The following is a 9,701-nucleotide window of genomic DNA, read 5'->3' as shown; positions in this document are numbered from 1 at the left end:
CTAATCGTTTTCCTTTTGCTTTTTCGTCGTCGAAACGGAAACAAATATTAATTACACACCTACATATACAGACAGATCCAAATCAAAATTAGAAGCTGGTTGTGGAATTGCAATCTATAGAGAAGACATAGGTATCAAACTAGATAACCGACAGTTATACAGTGTTCTCCTGTAAATCTTATGGACTATTAGAAACATTGAAGATCATGAACAATCTTAATAGTAAAAACAAATACATCATTTTCACTGATTGCAAAAGTATCCTATCAGCTCACGAAGTTATTATTAATTCCAAAAACCCTATTATTAGGCTGGTTATCGAAAAGTATAATATAACATTAATCAACAACCCAACTACCGAAATCCTACTAGGATAGGTCCCATCACATGTAGAAATTTCTTTAAATAGAAAATCAAACTCAATTGCAAAACAGGCTGCCAGCTTATCTTATGACAATATAGACATATCTGCATATCACAAACAAGTGATGAAATCAATTAACAAAAGCATAAATGAACATTGCGGCAGAGCTTGGAAGAACTCACGTTCTACATACAATCATCGCACCAGAAATGATATTTATGAATTAAGCCCAGCTTTTTCGTTCGAAAAAAGACTTCAAATAATACTAACAAGACTAAAGATTGGACACACGAATCTCTCTCGCTCCTACCCCATTAAAAACGAAAACAAACCAGTGTCCAACCGATACAACACAGTGAACTCAATCGATCAAGAGAAGAAAATATCAAATAAAAGAAGATCCTAAAGAAGTAACCCGAACAGTTCATTCATGCTCTAATATTTTGAAATTTCTAAAAGAAATCAAAATAGTGCACTTCATTTAATCAGCCATCCATAACTAAGGAATAAACAATACAGTAATATACATACATAAATAATCATTTGCATAATTTAAAGTAGTTGCCAATGACCCAGTTGTGTTGACACAACTTAAAATATACAATAAAAAAAGACAATCGAGCGAGAATATAATTTTCTACGAATTTCGTATATCATGTTATAATTCTTATGCGCCCCACATAATGATAAATAATTTGATATTTTAAAAATAGTTTTATCAATCCTGAAGGAATATACCTAACAACGTACATAAAAAGTTCTACTATTAAAAAAAAATTCTAGAATTTGTTATGAAAATGTGTTTACCTAATCAAATATTACATATATGATACATCTATTCATATATACATATATTCACTGAAATATGAAAAATACATTGTACCTCTACAGCAATATTATCATATTGATTATACTATTACATTTTGCATTGCATTTTTGCTCTTTTAATTATTTCGTATTTGGACTAGCCACTATGAGAATATCACAGTCAGTGGTTTGATAGAACAATTTATAGCTATAGGGTTAAACATCGAATACCAGCCTAGGTATATAGAGCAAGCGGCATACTTGCTTCTGTTCCTATGCTTATCTCGAAGCCAACCATTAAGCATCCAACTACAGATTGGTGATGTGAAGCTAATTCCATTGGCATTAATAGCAGAGGAAATTGTTTCGATAATAACCGACATTTTTATTCTTTTTAATAGTATTGACATCCGAATTTTTAATATAAATTGTCTTATTATCAATTCTGTCGTCGAAATTTTTGACGTTTTATACTATATAGAAAAAAACGTACTTCTCACTTGAAAATTAAAGAAATTAACAAATATTAACAAATACCTTTAACTAACACTATTAATAAATATTTTTAACCAATAAGCATGTATGTTCGAATTAAGTAATTTAATCAAGTATGGAGGGTTTGAGAATATCGACGTCACATTAAGTGCATACTGTAACTGTTAAAACGTTTATTGATATTTAACAAGTCTTGTAATAACGCATTACAATCTGGAATATGTAATTGATTATATCCTTGGATGATATCCATTTCATAAAACTATACAACTAATATAAACATAACGAAGTTTTAACTGGCACGAATTAAGTAACATAAACTAAAACTAACTAGCAAGTATCAAGGGCCCAGAAACATTTTGGCATTTTTCGTTAAGCAGAATTTCCAATATTGTTATAATAATTATACGGTGACTGTGAACGGCAACCAATAGTACGTAGTACAGTTGCCGAGTCTGCTAATCAGACCTTTTTGAGCCGTAGACAGTTTGTGTTTATGTTTACCACTTACAATATGGCTACGCAGAAATAAATTATTCATACGTGTTTATTGTACAAGGTTAACTCTTTGCACTGGATTTATTTTCAGTGTTGATCGGTGTAAACTTGTGTTTATTTACAGGTAAATGAATTAAAATAATTTACAGCGATAGAATTCAATGTTTTATATTTAAATTATTTATTATTATTATAATAAAATTTAATTTTTATAATCTTATAAAGTGTGCTATTTTTTAAAACAATTTCCAACACTATAACGAATTTGTATTGTCATCTCCAGCATTACATACGAGCGTAAAGGGTTAAACTTGGTTTTAAAACATGTTGAAAGATTTGTAAAATATTTAGAAAAAACGCAATAAAGGAACAAACTGCTTAGAACTGAAAGTATCATGGATGCGCACAGATCTGAAAGACCCTTATCATTAAATGGTACAGATTTGGGAGTTGCAATTGAAACCAATTCGTAGTTAACTTGCGCAGAACTTTCCGTTACTTTTAATGGGGCAGGTTGATTGCCGTTCACAGTCGCGGGATGGTTATAATAATAACGGAAGTTCGGTTTAACAAAATATACCAAAAACTTCCCAAGATACTTGATAATACTGAACATGTCAAATAATATTGAAAAAATAGAAACAATTACATAATTATACACACGTATGCAATAAATGTCTGTATTTAGATTAAAATAAAAATGTTTTGCATATTTCATTATTAGTATTTCATACTCGGGTATGAATTCATCATATTCGGATAATGAAATGCAATTAAATTTGGAGTAATTAACTTTCATTTTTAAAAATATATTTATAATACATTACACATAATTTTAAAATTATCCGCTAATCAAGTTTAACACGTTTATACGTTAGTTATAAATATTTGTAATTATTATGAAAAGAATTTGCAAGGAAAATGAACTTATTAATTTCCTCTAAATATTACAAAATATCAAGAGTTAACATATCCTATTAAAACAAGATAGTTACGGATACCGCATATTTAAAACTAATTTGGTAATAATTACAATTCTACGGTTGATGATTGCATATGCATACTTCTTTCATGACTTTATCATTCACGTAACTCCTTTATTTATAATAGTTGATACTTTACACTCTAATTTTTTCATATGAATATAAATAAACAAATAAATATAACTGAATTAAATGAAATATAAATACAAAGCATTTATCTTGTGTATGTATATGTACTACAGTAATGTTTAATACGAAATGTATTTTATATACTCACTGAACCACAAAAATATTTAAAATCGATATATTCGCAATGTTGTACTCATCGGATAGTAGATATTTTGAAATTCCCATATGAATGATGTTTGCACACGTCAGAATAATGTGTATACATTTCACTGAAATCGAATACACACGTCTGAGATGTCTATCTGTATTACAAATATATCGATTTGAAATACTGTCATGGACCAATGAATACACTTCGCGACAAAACTGTAAGACATCCTATGAAATCGTTCGTATTGGTACTGTACGAAGGAATTTGTTTCTACTACTATTGGATTGTTAATGTTTACCTTTTAAGATGTTCTTTTGCGAAGTATTGGGCTTACAGTTCTCTGAGTACATGTACAATCATAAAAGTACCTCTGATTACCCACGACAAAAGTATAAGACAGGCTATTTTTCTTAGTGAAAAACAAAATACAAATTTCGTTATTATTTTTTATTAATCTGTTAATTGTGGAATTTAATTTCAGAAATCTCTGATAATGGTCACAATGAATTGAAATAATTAAGCATATACTCGTCTAACGCTAGGCCAAATGCACCTATAATATATTCTAACGGAAACCTAAAGAAAACGAAAAAGAATTACATGTTTATCTGAAAAAATAAATAATATATCATTGAAAGAATTAGTATTATTTTGATTTTAAAATGACGTGTATACTCGTCGAACGCAGTTCCCTGGTTAATAATGTGTACCAGCACGTTAGTTTTTACAACCTCCAACATTCTTTTGGAACGAGATTCGTATAATTTTTTATCGTTTTATCTTTAATGGCTCTCCATTTCTCTTGTATATACGTCTTGAGATCTTCAATGCACTGAACTGCCGACGTTTCGCGTATACACCCCTGACGAGTATGCCCCACCAATTCTTGATAACATTTAAGTCGAGGGATCTAGGCAGCCACGGAAAAATTTATATTTTCTTTTCTTCAAAGTACCGTTTAACTATGCAGACATTATGCACTGCTGCAATATTTTGTTTGAAAATCCATTTCTATTTTGCTATTTGGTCGCCATTCTGCTCATACTGTTAGCTGATCATCGATGATTTTCATATAACCATGGCTATTCATTTTGCAGTTAATAATAGCCTATTGCCGCCCATACCATAATTTCACCACCGCCCATTTGCCTACTTTGTATTGCTATCTGCTTCTTTCCAATTGTAATGTAAACCATCGGGCCCGTCCAAGTTTAAGTGCGTTTTGTCGAAAAAAATCACTTTCTTTCATTGTTTTCGCCAATGCAGACAATGCTCCACGAACTCCCATCTTGCTTGTTTATGCTGGCTAGTTAGAGGCGGTTTCTTCATTAGTTTACGCCGTTTAACCTTTTCGATATGGCGGCCTTACTGGCGAATATGTTGCCATGGTACGGGTCCCAACGCGAAGTTACAGTTGATTACTCACATGATCCCAGCCGACCAGTGTCCGAAACGGGTACAGAGGCAAGAGGAGACATCCACTCGCGGCGCTCGAACAGATAGTAATGGCGGAATTAGTTTCGGCACGTCTTTGTTACTGGCCGAACCGCGAGTTGAGGTGGGGCGTGCGGCCGAATCCCTTTGCCCGGCTTCACTTTTGAGCCACAGGCCGGCTGGGATCATGTGAGTACCCAACTGTATTTATTTGACGGTGGTAACCGACTTTACGGGCGTAACTTTAATAGCTAGTGTCATATTGTAATTTATTCATTCCCTATTCTATTTCTCCACTCTAGTTGTGATACATACAATCATAAAGTATAATCAATGGGAAATTTCGACGGGTGGCTATAGTCACCACTAGTGAAAGGATTAATCTGTCCTGTCTTTTGTATGATTCTTTGAACATTTCGGATGTTAGAATTTATTCCCGATTCAGCTGCAATTTCACGTGCTGTGAGAGTAGGATTGGATGCGTGTCATAAAATGGCACGGCTCTTCCGCGATGTTGTTGCTTTTGGACGATCTCCACGGCGTTTTTTCAAATAATTTGTTTTGTTCTTCACATAATTGGATAATGCACAACGTCATCGTCCAACTCGTTGTGTTACTTTTTTGATTGAATGTTTTTCGTTTCTTAAATTATCAATTAACTTAATTTCGGCTACAGTTCATTTTTTACCGCGTGGCATTTCGAAAAATATACAAAATATTGCAGGAGATGGCAATTCTAATAACAAGCAAGAGAACTGACATGCAAATTTCGATAGAAGTTTATAGTGTCATTACTAACTATCACAGGGGTATTTTTGTAATCGTACATGTATTCGGAGAACTTGTCGTACTAGAATCGTACATGTATTCACACAGTACTGATACGTACGATTTTATAGGGTATCTTATAGTTTTGTCGCGGTGTGTATATGTCTCTTGATAGTTAACAGTTGTTGCATTTCCATTTATATCCATTGCATGATAGAGTTCCTGAGAGTATGGGTCAAAATTGACCCGGCTCGGTGCTCAGAGGGTTAAAGATATTTTAATGGAAATCTGACGTAGCACCGGCCTAGTTATCGCATGACACATCATGTTACCCAACGTAATCACACGGAGATATGTAAGGCTATGCACTCAATACATGGTGGGTATGTGCGATCATACGTTTTACTACGTCACAGTGGCGACTACAATGCTTACCCTCGCTTTCTCTACCAGAATCGATATTATTGACCGTCCGAACGAGTAACAATCCGTGTCACGGAAGAACATACGTATTTGTAGATTCATTCATTTCCTCTCTGAACATTAAATTAGTGAAAAACCTAAACCTAAAACAGGAAAGAAAAATTTAATAATGTTGACTGCCCTTTCTAGCAGTATAAATTGATTTATAAACTCCATTGTAAATTATTCAAACAGTTTGTGCAAGCTGTACATTGCAGTTTGCTCTTAACGTATAATATAATTAAAACAATTGAAATTGACTTGTCATTGTTGATATATTTATTATTTGTCTTATAATTATATATTCATTATTCAGGAAATATTATTGCTTTTATGTGCTAATTATAGGTAAATAGCGAAGGGATCGGAGTGTAAGTTAATTGTTAAATTGCATTTAGAAATTCATCGGTATTATAATAACAGTATTCATTAAATTACATTAAATACATTACATTACATTACATTTTGTGTTATATTTTGTCTTTTATAAACTTTCATCTAAATTCATCTGCCACGTAAAATACTTTTATTCGAAGAAATAAAAACAATATAATTATAATTTGCATTTTAAGTTTTGAACGGGGAATCTATCTTCAGTACTTAGTAGATTTCCTTATGGAATAATTAGTTCAAATATAATGTATCTGTTACGAGCCAGGGCGGGAAGCAGTGTGGGAGGTCGAGTAAAGGGTTTATACGATCATACGGAGTCAATTTGTTACCACTGAAACTGCCGGATGGGTCAAATTGACCCGCTTTATAATTCTTATTTTGCAAGCGTTTAAATTATGAAGGCATTTTCGCAAAAGATTTTCAATGAAATTTGAGTATTTGCACAGATACAAGACTAGGAGGCCCTTTGAATCTCAAGAAATGTATTGTTATAATTTTTATAAGAAATTGGAAATAAGGCGCTCTAATTGCTTGATAATTTTAGTGTTAATAAGGTGCAAGGATGAACCCAATGCGAAATTGGAGAGCCGCTCGACAACAAAGACGAATACAATGGGAAATTGGGAAGCCGCTAGGAGGTTGAATAAAGCACAGACGAACCTGATGCGAAATTGGCGAGCTATTATGTTGGAGACATCTTTCCTTTGGAGTACGCGTCGTCGCGAAAGAACCATATGCGTAATCAGGGAGTCGCTAGGATTGTTAGTAGACCTCGTAATACTATATAATTATAATTATTTGATACCATCTGAGCGATAAGATTCTATTGTGTGTGAGCGTTCAATCGCTAAGTTAGGAGATTGGACAATAATTAAGGGTCTTAGAGAATTGTGACGTTTACAAAATAACTCAAGTATATTCTGAATAACTGTGGTTATACAAAAATGTTTAGCGTCATGGATGAATTTAAAGGATTATTAAATCATTCCCTAAATTTGTTCGGTGTTGACGCATTGGCAATGCGGGGTCTAAGAATAGTTGGGAGGAATTGCCAAATAGAAATTTACGGGACACCGGATTCTATAAGGTTAGCTTAATTCGAAAGGGAATTTAACTCGATCTCATTGGAATCGATTCTTGTGAAACGACTTCACCGATATCTAACTGACGTGGACCGATGTGACAGCACGGGAGTCTTTCTCAGTTTGAACCGATGAGAGTAAAAATTGGTGAGTTTATATACGTTAAAAAATGAGTGCGTTTAACCATATGACGCACTGTCGCAGTTGCATTCCAGTTGCTCTATTTCAAAGGCATTGTTTACATGAAGGGTTAAGAGGTTATTCGTAAAGCGTTCCTTGCCAGAGAGCGACGAGTCGCATGGAAAACATTCTCCGTACGTAACATTTCCATAAAGCTATGGGTGACTCTGAATGTATCTACATGCATACATACTATTATATACTTAACATATTCCGTGTCACGTGTACCATTTGTGGTACGCGTGCAATGTTTGTCAGGAAACATTTTCTGTGAGACATGTATCAAAGAATAGCGGTACACGTCGCAAAGCAGCAAAAATGTAAAGATTATAATATCAAAAAAAAATATATATATAATGTTTTTGTAACTTTGAACCTCTTAACTGGGAATGGCGTGGTAACTCGTTATTCAAGAGAAGTTTCATTTCTCAACAGTTCTTCATGTTCATGATCATTTAATAAACAATTCTTGTGTATCATTAAACCGTAATGACCATACTGGTACAAACCATGCAATATTGAAGTGTATGATTCTACAGAATTTATTATATTAATCTAATTCGCTTGGAACTACACTTTCATGACTATTTACAAAATACATAGTTATATCGTTACTTAATACTAACAGTATCAAGCAATTGGAGTAACTGTTTTCCAAGTTTTTATAAAAATTAAAACAATATATTTGTTGGAATTTGATGCGACCCTTATTTTTGTATCTGTACGAATACACAAAATTATTTTACAATTCTTTGTAAAAGCGTTGTTATAATTTAAATACCTGCAAACTAAAATTCTAAAATGGGTCAATTTAACCAGTCTGGTAGTTTTAATGTTAAGAATGCATGTAAACTAAGCTGCAATTTATGTTTTCCGCTCAAATTTGTATTTTCGTAATATGATGACCGCGGAAGAAAATTAATTAATATTAATGTTTCAATTATCGATAAACTGAAACATATTAATGTAGTTTATACCTACTCCTTTACGCCATAAAAACATTAAAATATTTATTCTGAATATTTAAAATAATATAGTATAACCTGTGACACTAAATTGTCAATAACCGTTTCTTTCACGATACAGCCACCTTCGCATGATGATTTTACTTCAATGGTTCCCAGATCGAGTATTCTCAAAGGAATACTATGCTTAGCCGAACATTGTGTATTACAAACTAAAACACCTGTCCGTTGATAAACTAAGATCTAGCGGGATCACGGTAGACCGAAATACAATGTCTAACAACGGTGACGATCAATTGCATAGAAAAGCATCAAATTATTTTAAATTAAAATAAAATTATAGCACAATTAAAAATTAAATTTTAATATTTAACTGTGCTAATAAAGAAACATCGTTTAATTAATTTACATTTACTTTCTATAAAATAATGTTTTCAACTTACTTAAGTACTGGAAACGAAAATATTTTATAAAATAGCACACAATTAATGAAGTAAAACAAAATAAGAAAATTCCATTTTGATCGATAGTAAAAGGAAAAGATGTTATTTATTTCTTTGTTCTTTTTCTTCCTCATTTACTTTTCATGTGTAGAATAATGTTTCATGGAATCCCTAAACCATAACACCAATTGTAAGTAATGTTGATCGATGATCTAGGAAAATATTTTAGACATTATAATTAGTATGATTTAATAATTTCGTAACATTAGTTATTTCAAAGAAAATGTGCTATAAGACCAAAAATTACGAGAAATCGAGATTAATCGCTTTTCTACTTACTCTTTAATTACGGAAAAAAATGAGTAAACATTTAGTATTTTGTTAAATTATACATCGTTTTATTCATGTTCTATTTGAAAAGTTCAAGCTGTGTAGTAACGTTACCTATTATTAATATATTGATTGGCCCAATTTTTTGTCAGAATTCGGAATTAATAACTGTGATATTAAATAAAATAAATTTAGTTAAAGTAAGTAAGATGCAAGT

At 32.2% G+C, this 9,701-nt stretch overlaps 1 protein-coding gene across 18 annotated transcripts in view; it reads left to right on the top strand.

Annotated features, from left to right (window-relative positions):
* LOC116435176 (uncharacterized) overlaps window positions 1-9,701 on the top strand; it is a 384,264-nt gene that overhangs the window by 40,112 nt on the left and 334,451 nt on the right. The window lies entirely within an intron of this gene.

The sequence above is a fragment of the Nomia melanderi genome, chromosome 11, assembly GCF_051020985.1.
Source record: "Nomia melanderi isolate GNS246 chromosome 11, iyNomMela1, whole genome shotgun sequence".
Classification (NCBI taxonomy): Eukaryota; Metazoa; Arthropoda; class Insecta; order Hymenoptera; family Halictidae; genus Nomia; species Nomia melanderi.
Note: the sequence above shows the minus strand (reverse complement) of the source record. Positions and strands in the feature narration are given on the sequence as shown.